The following is a 22,130-nucleotide window of genomic DNA, read 5'->3' as shown; positions in this document are numbered from 1 at the left end:
AGTGCATGAAATGCGATGTTGGCCTTCACATTGGTACATGTTTCAACAAATGGCACCCAAATAGCTTTTAGATAATTTACATAAAAAATAAACAAGCAATGTTTTTGTTTTTATTTACTCAGAATAGTTTTCATAAAATTTGTATAAAAAAAATACAGAATCAATGTTTTTGTTTTTATTTCCCAACAGTTTTGTGTATTAAAATAAACCATGCAATTTTCATAAATTTGCTTTTATTTGGAAATGTGCCCAGCATGCCCATGGTCCTAAAAAAAAGGACCAAATTTTAAAATGACATAATCTGGAAAATATAGGTAAAATTCATTTCATCTAATATTTTGAAACAAAAATAAATATAATTACTAAACAAATTAACTAAAAAAATCTGGGCGTTAATGGGTTAATAAACTGTACTCAAAAGAGAAATGATCATTCAATACTTTCCATCTTGCATAAATAAAAGAACACATTTACATGTGAATAAAATCATTTTATTTATAATCTGTACAGTCATTGAACTGAAGAAATATTTGAAAAGCAAATTTAAAAATTAAAAACTCTAAAATTCACAAAATGTTTGAAGATTTATGTTATGTATTTAAAAATGAGTATTGAATGTGAAATAACCACATAAAAATGATACAATCATTAAGTGGAAGGTTTAACAGATTTAAATACAAATTATGATTGATTTATGATATTTTTAATCACTGGATATGCGATAAGTCTCTTGATTTTGAAGCATGTGTTTTCGTCACTAAGTGTCATGGTGGACTCCCCTTTCTTTTCTAATCCAAGAGCGATTACTCTTTTCTCTGTCTAAGGGAGATAACTCTGTTTCTTTAGATTGACCCTAACATCTTCCCATTTAAGAATATAGCTGTAGCAAGCACTCTTGGTGTTAACTTGGAGGTGTCTTATATTAGTGTGACTGTTCTTTGGCCAAGTCCTGTAGGGTCTTCCATCATTCTCATTTACATTTGTCTGCATGGGAAGTGATGGAGATGACAGGTTGAATGTGTCCATTAATAGGTCAAATGGAATAGTTTGTGTGCTGTCAACTAGGTTGCCTCCCATGTATCTGGGACGTATTGGTTTTTGTGCCGTATCCGGAATTGGCTCTCAACTTGAACATCATAAAGAAATTATCTCATTGTTATGTGAATGATGCCAGATACCCAGTTTGTCTAGCCAGATATGTAGTTCTGAATAAACACTGGAAGTGAGTTTTTGTTAGGGCTTGGCTGTTGCCTTTGTCGTTGGGGTCATAATGTGTGCACTGTGGTACAAAGTTTTCATCCCACGAGTGTCTCTGCTATTGACACTGGTTTCCACTACTCCATTTGGTGTTGTTCGATATAAAAGGAGCAAAGTATGTAAGATCTCATCTGGGTTTCTCTTCCCCTTTGTTTTGAGTAATGCCCATTTAAATGTGCCTGCAAGCCATTTGGCTTGTCCATTCAATTCAGGGTGATAAAGTGGTGACAAGACGTGCATTATTATCCATGATGTACAGAATTACTGGAATGACTCAGACATGATTTGTGATCCATTGTCTAAGACTAAAGTCTTGGGCAAGCCGTGTTGGCTAAATAGCCATCTGAGTACTGTTATCTTAGACTGCATGTGAATCCGTTGCATTGGAGAAATTTCATCCACAACCACAAGAAAACTAAAGCCACTGATTGGCCTAGCAAAATCTACATGTACTCTGGACCATGGTTGCTCTGGATATGTGTAGTGGGAATCCACAATCTAAAGTAGATTCTTTTGTGCTTCCATAAACTGGATAAAATGTTTGACAGTGCTTCAATATCTGTGTCTATGTTAAGCCAATAAACCACACTGCAGACTATTGATTTCATTTAGTTAATGCCTGGATGCCCCGAATGTAGTTGTCTAAGGAATGCTTGTCTGAGCTTAGTGAAAACCATCACCTGATCTGCAAACATCAGAAAACCATCAATGACAGAAAGAGAGCCACTGTAGGATTTGAATTGTTGGAGGTCTCCTGTAAGGTTAGGAGGTCATGAATATCGAAGAAATCAGCACACTTTTTGAATCATTGGATCTTGCTGTGTTTCTTGTTTTATGTACATTCTTGTCACTGGAATCATCCGGATACAATCCATAAGTGTGTGTTGAAAATCGTTCTAAACACTGATGGCAGTGATGACATTATTGTCACCTAGAATTGATTGTATTCTAATGAGTCGTGATAAGGCATCAGCCTAGCCAAATTCTGTTGTTCTGCAGTACTGTATGCTGAAATTATATTCCAGTAGAAGGATTGTCGATCATTGCAAGTGACTAGCTGAATATACTGGACTACCTTTCTTTGAGCCAAATATACTGGTCTGTGGCTTGTGGTCTGTAAGAAGTGTAAAGTGATGCCTGAACAGCATTTTGTGGAATTTTTTTCTACTTGACTATAATTGTGTTCAGCAGATGTTAGGAATCTTGCTGCATATATGATAGCTTTTCCAGTTCCATCTATGAATATATGTGAGATCACTGCTCTTATGCCATGGTTTGATGCATCTGCTGCCACAACTATTTTCTTAATTGGATCAAAGTGTGTGAGTAGTAGCTCTGATTTGATGAGTGATTTGATTTTATCAAATGATTTTTGACACTATACTGACCACGACCATTTTGTGTCCTTTGTCGACAGTCTGTTGAGTGATTTGGGGAGTAATGGCAAGAAACTTCTGCAGTAATTTATGAGTCCCAGAAATGCATGTAAGCTACTAACACCTGATGGAGTCGGAATGTGTTGAATAACTGCCAAATTTTGATCTGGACAATGACCTTGATGATCGAAGATAAATCCCAAATATTTTATAGAAGGTAAATAAAAATAGCATGGAGTTGGAAACCACTCTTGGATGCCATTTAAGACTCGGCCAATTCTTTCTGTTAATTCCTTGTTCGATTTCCTAACAATAATAAGCATTGTATTTATGATCTGGTGAAATATTGCATGAGCTGTTTTTACCCCAAAAGGTAAACGAGTGAATTGGAACAGTTTATGGTGTGTGTTGATGATAAGCATTCCTTGACGGTTACTGCCACTTCAACTTGCAGATAAGTCTCTGTGAGGTCCAATTTTGCAAAATAGGTGCTACCATTAAGTATGGTGTAAAGATCATCTGGATTGGTAATTAATATTGGTGATCCTCTAGTACTGCATTGAGACCAGTTGAAAAGTCTGTGCACAACCAAATTGAACCATCAGCTTTCTTTACTACTACAATAGGTATTGCCCAGTGGGAGTATGTCAGCAGTATAATGATCTTCTTTCCTCCAGTTGTTTTAGTTCTTGATCCACTAGTGGCATTGCAGCATATGGTACTGGGCGTTTGGATCGAAATATAGGTTTCGCATATGATTTAAAGAACAGAGTGCAGCATCCCAAGTTGTTATTAAAAACTGAAGAAAATTGTTTTGTAATATGATGATAAACTGGATACCACCTTACATATCTGATTGAGTGGAATGTTAGAAATACCCAGCGGCTCAATAAAGTCAAATCCCAGTAAATTATGGCTTGAGTTTGCTATGTATATGATACCTGATGCTGTTTTGGCTTTTAATGGTAGCTGATAGTTCATCCTATATATAATGGAAGTTCTTGGTGTATTTTGCTGACTCTTTGACCTATTTCTGAAGCAGAGAGACTTATACCCCAAGCTTCTCTCGGAAGATATAGCCTAGGCAGTTTCAGTGTCCAGTCTGTTTATGACATTTTGTGGCCAGTTGACAATGCCAGAGCTGTATGTTATCACAGGCATGGCTAGTTGGTTAATGGCAGTGATCTTATTCTTGTTTGTGAGTTCTGTTTTACAGATTTTCTTTATATAGCATATTCACTGCCAATTTTCTTTCTCATCTTGGGTCCTTGATATCCGTATCTTCATCAAGCTGTATGGTGTCTGTTTAGACCTCCCAAGCTGTGACAGGGGCACTTGGCACATTTGTCCAAACCAAACTTCATTCTAATATCTCTAGAAAAGTTATGTACGACCTGCAAGTGTTTACCTAAGTCAGTATCTGAAAGAGGGTTTTCATGTTATTCACTGAACTTGATTTTTCCAAATATTCACATAATTGACAAGAATATGATTTTTCTCTTTTTTGTTTCGTTTTACTTCAGTTGAAATTCTCAGAAATCAAAGCAACCCTTTCTGAGGCCTTGCACTTGATCTCTATATGAGACACTTGAGGATAGTGTCTAGTAGGTATTCAAGTTCTCTCCTGTCTAGTAAGCATTCAAGTTCTTTCCAGTGTGAGTTCTAATATGTTGCACTAAACTTGATTTTACTATAGTATGGCTTTTCTCTTTTCATTTTCCTTCAAAGTTCTCAGAAATGGGTAACACTTGAACTCAGATATTTGAATGTTCCATTAAAGTTCTTTATCTAACAAACACCGAGTTAGTAAAGAAAGTGAAAACATAATTTTCCTTTGCCCAAATGACTATTTTAATATGCTATAGTATATCTTTCTGTTTGATTTCTTGGTCTTACAGAATTCCAGGACAAGAATTCAACTGGATAATCCAGCTGCATGTTGCTTCTTGTGGTAACATCACTTGAGGAAGATGCACCATTCCTTGAAAAAGCTAGTGTGAGTTAGTTATACTAAGAGATCTTATTTGGGCTGCAAATATTTAGAATCTGTATTCAGTGTTTACTTTTAAGAAAAGATATCCTCATGTTAGGTTGTCCTGACAAACCTTTATTCAGAGAGACCTCAGACACTCAGGAATAGTGTCTAGTAGGCATTCAAGTTTCCTTCTGTTACATTTTCCTTCAGTTGAAGATCTCAGAAATCAGGGGATATCTTATCTTGGGTTAAGTCAAACTCTGAGATACATATATATTCAAATGTTCCATCAAAGTTCTTTATTTCTCAAATACTGAATTAGTAATTTTCTTTCCCTAATTAATCATTTTAATGTTATAGTACAGTTTCCCTTTAAGTGCAAGTGTGAGTCCTCATATGTCTTACTAAATTTGATTTTTTAGAACAAAAATATCCACATATTTTACAAAAATATGGCTTTTCCCCAGTGTGGGTTCTCATATGTGTAATTAAATTTGATTTTTTAGAACACGAATATCCACATACTTCACAAGAATGTGGCTTTTCCCCAGTGTGAGTTCTTATATGAGTAACTAAAGTTGATTTTTCAGCACAAGAATATCCACATACTTTGCAAGAATATGGCCTTTCCCCAGTGTGAGTTCTAATATGCCGCACTAAACTTTCTTTGGCAGAAAAAGAATATTCACATATTTTACAAGAATATGGCTTTTCTCCAGTATGTATTCTCACATGTCTCAGTAAATTTGATTTTTGAGAACAAGAATATTTACACACTTTACAAGAATATGGCTTTTCTCCAGTATGAGTTCTCATATGCGTCACTAAAATTGACTTAACAGAAAAAGAATATTTACATACTTTACAAGAATATGGTTTTTCCCCAGTATGATTTTTCATATGTGCAACTAAATTTGATTTAACAGAACAAGAAAATTTACATACTTTACAAGAATACATCTTTGCAGCAGTAAATCTTAAAAAAAATAATGATCCATTCAAATTCAGCAAACACGTTCAAGCAGGAGTATCTGCAAATAAAAAATAATAAAAAATTCAATTTTTCATATTTGCATTCGCATTCAGTTTTTTATTATTTTGAATATTCATTGATTTAACTTACAAACTCTATATTAATTCACTCTTTTAAGTCATAAGAAACATAATTGTTTCAGTTGACACAGAACTAGTCGATACAAGTGTTGGTTAGAAAATATTCTAAAGTAAATGATACTTTAGTTTTTATTTTATCATAAAAATTAATACATGAGCCGTTTATATATTTATATTATATTAAAATCTATTGCTAAAATTAACATAGAACAAATATTATTTTAAAAATACCCAATACAATTTAAATCTTCATCAAAATAAATTCATAAATATAAGAATAGTCTATGCAAATTAAACAGCATTTTGCTGTTAATTTCCTGTCTTGTGAGGTCAAGTAAATGTTACATTTTAAGTTGTATCAAAAGAAATCAGACTCAATAAGTTCATAAGGTAAACATTGGGTGATATGAGTAAGATTATTCTAAATGTGTAATTGTCCTAAGACCATACATATTGGAAGAGCCTCTGTGTCAGTCATATACATACATAAAATACACACACACTGCACAGTAACCATCATATTTTCCTTTCTTCTTCTGACACTAGGATGATCATATAATATGCTTTCTTGAATCATTATATGATCGCTTACCCAAGATACCCACATTTTTCTCATTTACCAGATATAGATAGATGATCATCTACCCTAAAATACATCTCGCTCTAAACTGTTTCCTTTCACATATCATAGGAAAACAATTTGAATTTATAGTCAACCAGTTATAGATAAAAGTTCAACCGTACTAACATGTATGCTATCATATTTTAACTGCTTACATTTAAAAAATTGATTGGACTCATTTAAAAAATTTAGTAATTTCTCCAATACTTATTTATTTAGTATTTTTAAGATTTTTTAGTGAAGGATCCTTTTCTGTCCATAAATGTAATTTAAAATTTATTTTACCATATTTTAATTTTTCACCGATCAAATTCTACTTTTTTGATGATTATATTTAAATAGCTTAAAAAATATAATGGAAGTGTTATAGTTTCATTTAAAACACTTATAATTCTTACTTATGTGATTATGTGACCTTTATTTTTTTACATATTCTTTTGGCCTCTTGCCTCAGTTAAATTAATTATCTATGAGTTAGTGAATAAAGCTTTGATAAGGCCTTTCTTCTTTTTGTTTTAATTACACTACAATACAGGAAAAAATATAAAATATCAAATATTTAAGATTTTATGGTGAGGGATGATTTTTGTTTTTAAATTTAACATAAAATGAGAACTTAGACTTAGGATAATTAGCAGTAAATGAGACATGTCAGCAGGTCGATTTTATATTTTCTTTAGTAAGAACATAGGTGAGAATACTAAATTTTGTCCATATATTTTGATTCACCCAATTTAGTTTATAAGCATTTTTATTCTTTTCGTTGACTTGGGGTAGATTAGCATTTTGTTCACAAAATAAACCTATAATGAAAGGGGATCATAAACATTTATGAATTTGGAGGAACTGAAATGATGAAAAATACTCATGTTTCACAAACAAAAGTGATAACAGATGCACAGATTTAAAATAGTACACATGAACATTTAAAAATGTAAAAAAAAATGTAGAAAATTATCCAATTCCACATTTTTGTTTGAAATAAACATTTAGCGTGTTTTAAATATAAATAAAGGAGGCTATTTTTTAAATCTGAAATTAGTGATCATGTGCACTAAATCAGGCATTATGGAAAACACTTGTTTTGTGAAGTAATGATAAGCAATGCATAGATTAACAACATTTGGTACTTTTGAAGCTTACGAACCATGCTGAAATAATAATGTTATTTATTATTCCTAAATTGTTAACTATTTTGTACTTTAACATAATTTAACAAACTAAAAATAGTATAAAAATTAAAAAGCCTATTCAAAAAACGACACAACCCATAAACTGTAGAAGTACCAAACTTTTAAAAACGTGAACAATCTTAAACCATTCCAAAAAAAAGATATATATACCTTCCTACTCCTAACATAATGATTTATGTTTTAATTTATTGTTAAAACAATAAAACTGATAAGTAAAAAGTATGCCCCCTCCGAATATTATGAGTTGAATTAGCCAACAAAGTAAAATTTCGTCCTAAAAATTTAAAAAAAGGAATTAACTCTTATTTTCACAGTATTTTTTATTTATTGAATTGTAGATGAAAGTACAGAATAGCTTAAGAAAGGGTTTCTAAATAATTTTGTTAATCCTTCAGTGTATAAATGATAAAACAACGCCCACATCTAAAATGTGTAATAGAAAAAGAACAAAGGTAAAGCCCTGATGTTGCATCGCATTAATATTTCCCCAAAGTGGTTTAAAAAAGGAGTCAGCAACACATTCTAAAATATTAATTATACTTAAAAAGCATCAAAATTTACTGCCTAAAATACAAAGAGCAAGTAAAGACCAAGTTTCTTGAGGTTGTTTGAGTAAAAAGTGTTAGAGTCTCATTATATTATTAAATGTGAAAGGGAAAGCATAAGAGAGACACAGTCAACAAATACCTCACTTCTTAAAATGTCACTTTTGATGTAATGATGGTCGTGAATTTGTTGGATGATGACAAAGATGATGGGAGACCAGATGAATAATATGTTCACCCTGCTGATAATGCAACTATAGGAGTAGAGAATAAAAGGCATAGAATGTAAATATGAAATGTGGTAACGGTGTGGAGAGGTATAGTAATAAGTGTCCACATATGTAGACAAGTAGTGGCATTTGAACCCTTCTGATACAAAAAATAATATAAGTATGCTAATTTATGTGCTGGTGTAGCAGATTAAAGAGATAGATTTTTATTTGACGCAAATCTTTTGTTTTTGGATGTTAATTTGTTTGTGTGTGAGTTAATTGTCAGTTGGGAGAGAAAAAGCAAAAAAGGACTGCAGCTGCTAGTTAAGTCAACAAGCGAACGTTTTGTTGGGGGAAAAAGAAAGACAAAATTCAAATCAAGGGTGTTTTGTTCTTAACTTGAAAGAATTTACATTACTGAAACAGAGATTAATTCTAAAAATACTATTCGGTTATGAAAAAGTAGAGACAATCTTTCAACCTATTCTAGCTGTTATTATAGTGAAAATATGAATAAACATTAATATAGTAAAGCCATTTACCAGGAGGAAAAATGTAGTAGAATGCAAAGGAAATTAGAAAATGACAAAAGCGAATTCAACTATATGGACATGTGTGGAATGTCAATCAATAGATCCATTAGCAATCCATTGGAAAAAGGGAAAGCTAAAGGTGAGCAGCGATTTGCAATGGTTTGGGATGGACATTACACAATGTGGTGCATAGCATTTATGAACAATCACAAATTGTGGCCTGATGTGGTTTTCTGTGTGAAGGCAGTTTGCATAGTAGGATTCAACAAGCGTGATTCATCAACTAGAAGTGGTCTTTTGTGAGTATATTCCACAATTGGTGCTATTCACAGATAATGACACAGCCTTCACAACACTGTAAGGAATTCAGGTAGTTCTCAGATAAGTGGGGCATGAACTGGAGATTTGATTGTGCATATGCCCTGGTTAGGATTAACACAGCAGAATGATTTGACTATACTGTAAAACAAATACCGGCCAGGATGTGCTGTTTCATACCAGAGGCTGTCTACTATTTGATTGCACCAGTCAATGACATTTCCTGTTATGAATTCTTGGTGAAACAAGTTGATGTTGTGCCACCATCAGCAGATTCTGAGCTCAGTTCCTACCAACTTGGAGACTGTGTGTAGATCAAGGCACCAGAGAGTTATTATCCCACAAAATTTGGCTAAGATTAGAAAACAAATTATTTCACAGTCTGTCCTGGTAGATGGAATGGCATGAATGAATCTCCTTGGCCAGAAGAAGATTCTGACAGCACAATGTCTTCCAAAAGTTTGATTCATAATGATGAATAGAGTTGGATGATTTTCACGACACAGAAGCAGCAGCATATACTTCTGAGTAAGCCCATATTTTTGAAGACCCACTTGTGCAAACAAGCAACCAACAAAACCTATTGCTGTCAGAATGCTGTGTGTGTGATCATGATTACAGAGGTATGGGGTAATGGTATGAATAGGCATAATAATAAGTGCACCAGAACCTGGACCCTTCAATAATACAAGCATGAAAATTTAGAAGTTGGGAGCTTGATATTGCAGTTTGATGTTAAAATTTTTATTTGACAGAGATGATATGAGTCTCTTGTCTTTGAACATTGTTTTGTTCATATATTTATTGTCAGTTTGGATAGAAAGTAGAAAAAAGGCTTACTGCTGCTGGTTAAGTGAACAAACAAGCATTTCATTGTGGGGGAAATAAAGACAAAAATTTGATTTGTGTGATTTGCTCTGTACGTGAAAGAATTTACATGACTGAAATAGGAATTAATTCCAGAAAAAATATCTTTCAATTATGGAAAAATATAGACAATCTGTCAAGAAGTATTTTTTTATGTGAGAGGATCACTGAACGACACCATTATGGCAGTCAACTGAAGATGGATAACATAAAAATAATCGTTTGAAATAATATTTAAAACAGAAAAGCAGACTATGGGTTTTGAATGCTTACAGCCATATGAAAAGGTGTCACATCACCCACTTCTTGATCATTACCAATTTCTGGACAGAATAGTACATGATATGAACATTAATTTTAATGTTATGTATTAACCAGTTTATAAGGCTAGAGCTAGAGATTTGGGGGTTGGGAGTACTAAACAAATCTTGGTTAACCCTTTTCAGTTTTCTGATATTGATTAAAAATTTTTTTAGTATTTTCTTTTTAGGTTTTTAATATTATTTCTTCAGTTTTAAAGAAAAATCTGAAAAAAATATCAGAAAAGATTATAGAGCAAAACCAAAGTATTATCGTAAGTGAATTTAATAACAAAACTAATAATCACGTGCACGTAATTTTACAAAAGTACTTTGTAATTTTAGAAATTAAATATAAATTTATTGGGTAAAAAAAACTCCCCTTCCATAAAAATTAACTAGACAAAATAAAGATAAAGATAGGTCGGTAAAAAAAAAGCACACTATTCTCAAACAAAAATACCTGTCATTGAATGAATATGACAAAAAAAAAAGTTGGTTACACCTTTTCTACATTTCATTGTATACATTATTCTTTTCTCGGAAAAATAAATCACAAAATTTATACTAAAATGGAATGTGTTTCAACCATATTAGTACAAATACTTGTTTTTCTCTTTTAAATTATCATAATAATCTATATCAAGTAAAAATCTATTTAGTATTATGCTTCAAACACAAAGTAAAACACAGTTAAAATGTGTAATTATACCAGAATAATTAATGTTACAAAATAGCATCATATTTGAACTGAAAGTTCCTTACCATTAAAGCCATGATTGTTATTTCATATTGCTCAAGATAAAAAGCGTTAAAATGATTTTTTTGCAAAATAGTAAAATGATTTTTATTCCAAAATGTTCATGTCATAATCTTAACTCCAATCTCTGGTCCCCCCTCGCCAATCTTCCACGAAAAACACCCGTCTAGCTGAATCCACTGTGAAAAATTTCCCTCACTCTATATCTGTGCCTAAATCAAAACGCGGATTCCATGAACAAAGCTTCTTTCTTAGAACTGCACGCCTGTGGAACTCTGTTCCGTCTGCCTGCTTCCCACCGGACTACAACTTGGATGTCTTCAAGTCCAACGTTAACAAATTCCTAATGAACCGCCCCCTTAAGTAAACGCTTCATCAAATCTCCACACTAACGTAATGTACTTGCAATAACCCTTATCCCTGAGTGGCTTCCGGGCCTTGATAAGTGGTGATCACTGTGTAAAAAAAAAAGAAAAAAAAAGGTAATGCTGACTGAGTTCTTACCTGGCTCCGAGATGTAAAATAGTTTGTCTCAAAATTGTATTCATGAGCAGAAGTTGATTCATGAATGAAAACATGAAATCCTTCTGAATGAAACAAATTTTTTTTTTTTTAAATCAACGCTTTTTCGGATAATAAATACTGCTAAATATTTGAATTTTTTGGTTTGTTTGATTCTCGTTTTTGTTTTCTTGTTTTTTTTTAATTATTTGATGTATTTCTGTCATTACCTTCATTTTTCACCTCTTTTTTCTTTCCTAACAACAAAAAGACAAAAACTGTTTTGGATAATAAGTGTATTGCAATAGGTGAATTGACGGTTGATGTTGATGCATGGGTGGATATGTGCCTTATAATTATATTTCTGATCATTATTTTTCCAGAATTTATCTAGCCCTTTTTAAAACTCAAATACTGTTTCATTTTTTTATAACTGATTCAGATAGCGCATTCCATGTGTCAATCACTCGGTATGAGAAAGAATACTTCCTCTTGCTGAGTCTTGATTGATGCTTAACTACTTGGAATGTCCTCTTGTCACATTGTGTTCCCTCTCCACAAACATGTTCTCAGTACACTCTTTTCCACTCACTATCTTGCATGTTTCTATCATGTCTCCTCTTGATAACATAGGGAGTTTAATGTTCTTAACCCTCAAAAAAATTCCAGCAAAAACCTAACAGCCAGCCATTGTTCTCTCCGGAATGTGCTGCTGCCATTGCGCATAGAAATCACTTTTTCCATTGCTTCCAACGTAATAGATGTACTGAGACTAAAGCCACTTTCAGAACTGCCAGCAACCACTGTAAAAAAGTAATAAAGAATGCAAGAGAATTGTATGCTCAGTCCGTTAAGTCCAAAGTAACTGAGCAGCGGCTTGGTTCCCACCAGTTTTAGCAAATAGCAAACAGAATTCTGAACAGAAGCGTGTGCCCTATCCCAACTCTCATAAATTGACCTGAGGTAATCTCGTCAGCATCAGACAAAGCCAAACTCTTTGCCAAGAACTTTGCAGCTAATTCTAACCTTTGTGACCAAGGCTGCCAACCTCCAATATTTCCTCCTGTATCAAAAAACATGCTATGTGATATACAAATATCTGTATGTGATGTTGCCAAGCTAATCAAAAACCTTGATTCCAGTAAAGCAACCGGCCCTGATGATCCAATTATAGTACTCAAAAGACTTCAATCAGAACTTGTGCCCATACTTACAAAACTGTTTGAACATTGTCTTAAGGAGAATTGCTTCCCATCACTCTGGAAAATCTCATCAGTATGCCCTGTATTTAAGAATTCAGGTGATCGCTCATCTCCCTCACAGTACAGGCCAATAAGTCTCCTGTGTATCATGAGTAAGTTGCTGGAATCTGTGTTAAATAGAGAAGTAATCAACCATCTCAGCAAAAATAACCTTCTTAGTGACACGCAATATGGTTTCCGTTCTGCTAGATCTACAGCAGATGTGCTTACAGTTATATCTCATAGGATTAGCAAATCTCTTGACGGAGGCTACTTTTCTAAGGCAATTGCTCTTGACATATCAAAAGCCTTTGATAGAGTATGGCATAAAAGTTTACTTCACAAGATCTCCAGCTATGATTTAGCTGAAAATGTCTTCTCAATTATTAAATCATTTCTCTCTGATAGGTTCATAAGAGTAGTGGTTAATGGGCAGAAATCAGAAGCTCTTAGTATTAATGCTGGAGTCCCTCAGGGGTCCATCCTGGGCCCTACTCTCTTCCTGATCTATATTAATTATCTTCAAAATCACGTCCTTACATCATTCGTAGACATCTATGCTGATAACACTACTATCTATGGTAGCACATCTAAGACTGTAAACGACCAACTTCTCTCTGATTCTCTCTCCTCTGATCTTGAGCAAGTTGTACAATGGGGAAAGAGGTTGCTTGTTACTTTTAATGCATCTAAAACCAAGCTTTTATTTTTACATCATCAACGCTCTGATCCCCATCTGGCATCAATTGAAATGAATGGCTCTTGTGTTGGGGAGGCATCATGTTTTGACAAGCTTCTAGGTTTGACCTTTATTCCTGATCTTAAATGGAACATATACATAAAATCCGTTGCCAAGGCCACTGGAAAAATGGTGGAATCCTATCAATCCAGTAGATATCTCACTGCTGATGCAATAAGAGCCAGGTACATTCAAGGATGGAGTACTGTTGCCACATCTGGGCAGGGGTTGCTAGAAAGGACTTATCCTGCCTTGATAGAGTTCAAAATAGACTTTGTAGCCTTGTGGGAAATGTCCTTTTCTCTTCTCTGCAACCTCTTTCTCACAGAAGAGATGTTGCAAGTTTGTCTCTGCTTTATCATTATTTTCATGGCAGGTGCTCGGCTGAGCTCCATTCTATGGTCTCCCCCTTGCCAAACTTTCACAAGAAACACCCATCTAGCAGAAAACACTATCACTAGTTTCCCCCACTCTTTATCTGTGCCTAAACCTAAGCGTAGATTCCATGAGCAAAGCTTCTTTCTTAGACCTGCATGACTATGGAATTGTCTTCCGTTTCTCTGCTTTCCAGCTGACTACAATATGGTTGTCTTCAAGTCTAACGTAAACAAGTTTTTGATGAGCAGTTCCATATAAGATAACAAATTTACCGAATTTCCATTACTAACGGTTACTATATTGTCCAATTTTTACTGTACAGTGTTTAACCCTTATTCTCGAATGGCCTCTTGGCTTATATAAGTGATGATGCCTATGTAAAAAAAAAAAAATCTCTCCTCATATGTTTATTTTTTATATTCAGTAGAAGTTTTGTGGCTCTGCATTGCACCCTTTCTATTGCTTCTATGTCTTTCATAAGAAATGGATTCTATACTTGATTAGCATAATCTAAGTGAGGTTGAACCAGGGACACATACAGTTATTTTAACATGTCTGCATCAAGAGCAACAAACGTTCTTCTTATAATTTCTACCATTCTGCCTTATTCACTTTTTCTGCTATATGATCAGAAGAAAATAATTTATCATCAATAAAAATAAAACCAACATCTTTTTCTGCAATTGAATGTTCTATTCCTCCATAAAAATGATATTCCCCTTCATTCACAACCATCGTGCCAATCCTCATGTATCTTGTCTTATCCAGATGAAAGCTCAGTAGAAATTTCTCTGTCCATCTTTTCATGTTGTCCAGCTTTCTCTGTAGTCTTAAACAATCATCATCTATTATCTTGAAGATTTTAGTGTCATCTGCATATAGATATATATCACTACCATTTTCCGATAATTGTATTGCAATATGTAAATTACAAACCTCACACATGGAATTAAATAAATGGTAAATTAGGCCCATTTCCACAATTTTCTTTAAAAATGACCACTTTTATTCGACTACATTGTTTGAAACTATAGTTTCTTCATATCTTAGAAATTATTTGTTTCCTGGAATTTTAAACGTTATTTTAATTTGACGGTGTAAATATTGATGTAACCCTTCTAGAGTTGTCAAACTTACTTTCGAGAGCTTCAAGATAATAGATGATTGTTTAAGACTACAGAGAGACCTGGACAACCTATAATAGTAGTCATCTTAAAGAATTTTTTGAGGGTGGAAAGATACTGCACCTTTACCTAAAAAGAAAACAAAAATAAACAAATAAAAAGAAAACAAGAAAAAACAAAAGCAAAAACAAATAAAGCTGTTTCGTTTCATTTTGATAATAAATAACTAAGAAAAATGGATAAAAAAATAATATGAAATGTTTCGTTTCGTTTCATATTTTCTGGTTCAATGTTTTGCTATCTTAATTCGAATTTGAGGCAAACTATTTCCTTGGACTGAATTACCCCCATGGCAAGGACTCCGTCAACATTGGCTCATAAAAAATAAATCCGCTTTTTGGCACTTTTTTTTTTTACATGGGCATCACCATTTATCAAGGCCTTGATACCACTCGAGGATAAGGGTTAAAGACTGTACAGTAGAAATTGGTCAATATAGTAATCGTTAGTAATGGAAATTTGGTGAATTTGTTAACTTATATAAACGGCTCATCAAAAACTTGCTTATGTTAGACTTGAAGACAACCATATTGTAATCAGCTGGAACGCAGGAAAACAGAAGACAATTCCATAGGCGTGTAGTTCTAATAAAGAAGCTTTGTTCATGGAATCTACGCTTAGGTTTAGGTACAGATAAAGAGTGGGGGAAATTATTGATAGTGATTTCTGCTAGACGGGTGTTTCTTGTGAAAGTTTGGCAAGGGGGGGACCATAGATTGGAGCTCAGCTGAGCACTTACAATGAAAATAATGATAAAGCAGAGACAAACTTACAACGTTTCTTCTGTGAGAAAGAGGTTGCAGCAAAGAGAAAAGGACATCCCCTACGAGGCTACAAAGTCTATTTTGAACTCTATCAAGTCCTTTCTAGCAGCTCCTGCCCATCCTTGGACGTATCTGGCTCTTATATAGATATGCATAACAACATGAGGCGACCGAGACAGGTTATCGACCCCTGTTTTTTGAATAAGAAACATCCTCTATTGGCCATTCTGTGAACCTCAAATATAAACAAGTGTCTCCGAGAAGGCAAAAATATATAATAACAAAATAAATAACACAAAAATATATGAAAAGCAAAACATTTATTGTATAAAAAATATAATTTTAATGTTTTAATATTATTTCTTTTCAATGAGTGCTTTATAATTGAAAATAAAATAAATATGTTAAAAACATCAAACATTTATAGATTGTTTTTAGAATTATGTTTTTTTTTCCAGTAAGATTGTATAAAATATAGCAACATATAATTTTTAAATCAGCAATGATATGTTTGGACTGAACAAATATGCTAAAAACATAAAACATTTTGTTTTTTGTAATTATTATTTTTCATTTTTTCACAATAAGATTTTATAAAAATATATCAAAATGGCAGTCTTGCAGTTAAGCCCGGCAAACTCGAAAGTAAGTTTGACAACTCTAGAAGGGTTACATCAATATTTACACAGTCAAATCATGATATTATGAATTATTAAAGTTTTAAAACATAAAATAAAAAATATTTAATTAATATTTAATAAAAAATATTAAAAACATTATTTAAATATATTTTATTTTATTATGCACAGCAAAGTTTCACGGTTTTTAAAAAATATTTTAATATTTTTTTTGATTAAATTTGAGGGTAAAATCTTCAAATCATGATATTACGAATTATTAAAGTTTTCAAATATTCTTTTAAATATTTAGATATTTTAAAATATTTTTTTTAATATTTTATTTCAAGTTTTACGCTTTACACATGACAAAGTTTCAGTTTTTTTTAATATCATATTTTGTTCTATTAAGACAATAATACACTTTCTAAAAATTATTTATTTTTTCTGTTAAATAAATAGTTATAAATATATGGATGAAACAGCACCCCAACTTCACGACAAGTCATCCAGTTTAATTATTTCCTAGAAAACAGTTATCCCACTTAAAAAATAGTGAGATTTCTAAGTTAATTGCCAAGGAAATAATTAGTATTTGGTAAACAGTTAATCCACAAATACCCTTGTTAAGGTAACATTATATAGGACAGAAGGTCAATATATTTTGCTATAAGAGGGCCAAACAGATTGACAGGAAATCTCTTGCAGCAATCAAAGTGAAAAGAATGAAGGAACAGCTAGACAGACTGTTTAATATATCTTCTTGTAGCTGTAAACTTTCTGCCTTGAGATGTGATGACTTTGCAGTAAAGTGCAAGACAGAAAATTGTCAAACAAGGCACATAATCTGCACTTGTCCTCCTAACAAGGAGGTCAAATTAATTCTATAGATTCACCTGAAATTATGTTCCTTTTTTGTGGAAAATAAAATAATATATTGGTATTTATTATGTAATCTGGCTCTATTATTAAACATACAAAATTTGCAATTTTCAGGTTCCACTAGAAGAACTGCCATTTACAGCAATTTTTAAACAAAACAAAACAACAAAAAGCCTAACAACATTTACTGGTCCTTTGGGGAAACTTTGTATCAATAATTATCAAGATTTGCCTCAAGTAGAATTCTAAAAAATTAGTGTCCCTCCCGATCATCATTATATAACAGCAGAAGAAACAAATAATTTAAGTGTGAAGACCAGAGGCTACTTTTTGAGTATGCTGTAGGCATTTCTTGTGGAGAAGTTAACTTAGAAAATTGGGCCTTGAATCAAGTAAGATGGCTAACATAAGCCACAAGATTAATGTGTTTATGGACTAGAGTTGTCTATCCTAAAACACTATGATAAATTAACATTCTGGTCAAATTTATCATCCAAGTGTATGCAGTTAGTTGGTTTGAGATCAACACCGACAATATTTTTTTTTAACTAACAGCAGTATATTTTAATATGATTCAGAGAATAAACCAGTTAACTGAAATCCAAATTACTGTTTTAAACTGTTCAAAATATAGTGTTTTTGCACTACGTCCGGAAAATATAATATCGATGATAAACTCAGATGAATTGGATGTGAAAGAAGAGGGCATTCAAACGATTTTGTCTATTAGATAAATAAACATTTATCCATTAAATTTTATTAGTTTTCTTAATGTACCCAAACAATAGTTAGTTTTTTTATTCATATTACATCGCAAAAATATAAAACATAAGTGTTTTCAAATAATTGTTTTTTTTTGTGTTGTTTTTCCAGAAATAGTGAACAACTCAAAAAAAAAAAAAATGAAAAATATTACTGCTATCAATTTTGCAGCCACACACTGGTCAAATTTGATTGATTTTTCTCAAAAATTTGTATATGGGCAGGAAGCAAGACAAGACACATTATTACAAAGTCATCGTGCCAGCAAATTAGGCCTTCATTCTCCTCAAATGGAAATTATACAGAACAATTTAGTTCTATTGTAAGTTTATATTATTGCCTCTAATAAAAAATTAAAATACAGTGTTCTGTAACTTGTATCAAGTTGTTATATTGTGTAATACATCTCCACATATTTTTTTGAATTGTGAAATTTAAAAGACTTAGTTGCTAATTAGTTTTTTTACAATTTTTGTTTAATTAATGCAGTAAAGGTTGAGATATTTTGCTAGTTGTGATTCATAATTAAAATTATAATTTATGTATTTATTTTTCTTTCAATGTATTTCATATAAATATATCAATTTTAATTGAATATCTTATTAAAATAGTGAAATTTCACAGTCAGTGTTGTGTTAAATGTTATGAAAATGAAGGATTTTTCAGCATTTTTCTACACGATTTTTAAAATAAAATGCTCAATTTTCTGTTCAAGATGGGAATCTAATTTTTGGCATATGTTCTTATCACATCAAATTCCAACTATCATCACCAATGCCATGTTGATTTTCTGAAAAAAGTTGCAAATCGACCTGCCCTACTGAGTCAGGTGTGAAATGGAGCCTGTTGAATGTCGAGCAGTGATCCGATTTTTTTATTTGAAAGGACACACACCACAAGAGACATTTGATGAAATGAAAGAAACTTATGGTGATAATGCCCCATCATATGACCTTGTAAAACGCTAGCATCGTGAATTCAAACATGGCCGGAAGTCTGTGGAAACAGCTCCCAGACCTGGTCGCCTCCCCCCTCTGCCATTCATGAGGCATCTGTCCGTCAAGTTGAGGCTGCCATTTTGGAAGATCGGCGCATTACTATTCGCCAAATAGCCTAAGATGTCAAGATTAGTACAGGGTCTGTGGAAACTATCCTTCATCACCATTTGCATATGCATAAGGTGTCTGCCAGATGGATTCCCAGGTTGCTCACACCATTCCAGAAGCGAGAATGCGTCGAGTGCTCGAGGATGAATTTGGAGATGTGCCAAGAAGATGAGTCAAGTTTTTCAAAAGACTAATTGCACAGGATAAAACCTGGATTCATCACTATGATCCAGAGACCAAAGCCCAGTCAATGCAGTGGAAGCACTTGGACTCACCACCTCCAAAGAAGGCAAGGTGCAGCCCTCCGCTGGCAAGGTCATGCTCACAGTCTTCTGGGACCAGGATAAAGTAGTGATGACAGATTTCCTGGCAAAGGGGTACCACAATTACAGGAGCCTATTGTGTTTCACTTTTGAGGAAATTAAGGGAAGCTATCGAAATCAAGAGGCGGGGCAAATCAGCAAAGGTACCCTCCTCCTGCAGGACAACGCTCTGGTCCACAACTCGCATGTTGCCAAATCAGAAGCATGGGTGTGCAGTTATGAAATCCTTCCCCATCCTCCCTACTCTCATGACCTTACACCCTCTGACTTTCACTTCTTCCCAGCCATGAAGTTGTTTTTGAAAGGAAAGCGTTTCCCAGATGATGCAGCCTTGATTTCTGAAGTCACATCGTGGTTAGAGGACCAACCTGGGGTGTTCTACAAAAATGGTCTCCAGAGCTGCATCAAACGATGGGAGAAATGCATAACTCTGGGTGGTTCCTATGTAGAGAAAGTCTAGTAACTGTGCCAGCTTTGTTGCTCTACTGCTATGGGAAGTGGGTCAGGGGCATTACTTATTGCACGCCCCTCATAAATTCTTAACAATTAAGGATGGAATTATCCATTTAATAATATATTTTTTTAAGTAAGTGATTTTTGGCATTTATATATATACATATATTTATAAGCAAGTCAAAATATGTTGATTTTCTTTATATTTTTTGGTGCTAGTGCAGAGAGTGATCCGCGCTATTTTTTAAATCGTATTTTCAAGTTTAATTAAAGTTTTATATGTTTTTTTTTATTAAATTGTAAGGTTGAAGTATACAATAGATACAAAACTCCCTCCTCTCCCCATGTTAAGAATGGCTTTTTAAATAATAACGTTATTATACTTGGATGTCTTCAAGTCCAATGTTAACAAATTCCTAATAAACCGCCCCCTTAAGTAAACACTTCATCAAAGCTCCACACTAATGTACTTGCAATAACCCTTATCCCTGAGTGGCTTCCGGGCCTTGATAAGTGGTGATCAATGTGTAAAAAAAAAAAAAAAAAAAAAATGTCCGGATCACTCTCTGCACTAGTACCTATTTTTTTTTTTTTTTAAAGAAAACCACTTTAAAAAAACAAATATTGCATAATTTGCTATTAAACCTGTTATTTTTAAAAAAAAATTTGGTCTTTGCTCCTTTAAAATTGAAAAATAAATTAGGGTTTGAATTACATTTTACGCGAATTTTTAGAAAAGTACAAGTTATTGAATTGGACCCTGACAAACGCCCTCTATCGACCGTTCTTGAAAGTAAAATACACACATTTCGCCTCATGCCCGACAAAAGTGCCCGATTTTTTAGTCGAATTTTTGTAGAAATTGTTTGCGACGGCAATATCATAATTTAACCCCATTTAAATATTAAGATTGTTAAAAAAGTTATTAAATGAAATTAAAAAAAAAAAATTACAAAATCTTACCTTTCATTCCCGAAAATTCAATATGAAAAACAAACCAAAACAAACAAAAAAAAAAAACAAAACAAAAAAAAAACAAACCAGAATATCTTTCTTTTGTTGAGTGTTCAAAAACAGAACATTTGATCGGTTTGTTTGGGATTGCTTCCTTTACTGAAGGAAGCGATACAATTTCTGTTTCGTTAATAAATAAATAAATAAATAAATAAATAAAATGTTTGAAAATATAAAAGAATCGAAATTAAAAGATGAAAACACGATTTAAACGTGCAATAATGTAAAGAAAAAGTTGACTGATAAACGAACAATGGATTTAGGTGATCCTAATTCGGTGTAATTATTATTTCGTTCCTCGTATCAAAATGTCTATTCATAGTTAGTGGGAAAAAATGTTTCCTATCAAGTTTATATTATATTTGTCAATGCGTAAGGCAAAAAATAAAACATTGATACGAATTAAACATGATAAATGCCAAATGTTCATTAGTCTACCATTTAGAGAAAAAAATTACTAATACACGAACAATTAATTTAAGTCATCGTAATGCGGTGTAATTATTTCGTTCCTCGTGACTAAATGCCCCTTTGTTTGTTAACTGTACCGACTTGTTTATGCTTGTTCATGCGTAAGGCAAAAAATAAGATAATAATACGAATTAAACAAAGTTACGTTTTTCAGTTTGAAATTAATTTTACCTTTTGAGACTGAAAAAAATCACATACACAACGCCAACGTAGCAGTGTCAGAAATTATAGTACTTACCAACACAACAAACGCCCTCGTATTTGTGCCTTGTATAGGCATGCGCGACCACAAAACTTGGGTTTTTATAAGCGGAAGTCTCGAGATTGTCAGGAATCTACAGGCGCATGCGCAAGAGAAGGGATTGAGATAGTGGTATAAAGGCAGGTCGAGTGAGAAGGTTGTTGTTGTTGTTGTTGTCATTGGACGTTACAGTGACGCATGCATTAGCAGGTGATTAAGAGGCGGTTTATTTTTGTGTGTCAAGTCGCGCACCTCGGTGAAGGTCATATAAATCGTTCACCTCGGTGAAGGTGAAGGTCATAAGCTATTTCGGCTATTTCATTTTGTCTCTTTTCCTCGACAACTATGGCTGGGGCAAAGTTTGATTTAAAACTGATACCCGAA

General features: G+C 33.1%; 1 long non-coding RNA gene across 1 annotated transcript; it reads right to left on the bottom strand.

Annotated features, from left to right (window-relative positions):
- Window positions 1-469: 469 nt before the first annotated feature.
- On the bottom strand, window positions 470-21,722 carry LOC145296642 (uncharacterized). The gene is made up of 2 exons (XR_013870005.1): window positions 20,984-21,722; window positions 470-5,639 (listed from the first exon to the last, which is right to left on the bottom strand). It is a non-coding gene; the product is annotated as an uncharacterized LOC145296642 (long non-coding RNA).
- Between the last annotated feature and the right edge of the window lie 408 nt (window positions 21,723-22,130).

This window comes from Euprymna scolopes, chromosome 17 (genome assembly GCF_053919585.1).
Source record: "Euprymna scolopes isolate OS-2025 chromosome 17, ASM5391958v1, whole genome shotgun sequence".
Lineage (NCBI taxonomy): Eukaryota > Metazoa > Mollusca > Cephalopoda > Sepiida > Sepiolidae > Euprymna > Euprymna scolopes.
Note: the sequence above shows the minus strand (reverse complement) of the source record. Positions and strands in the feature narration are given on the sequence as shown.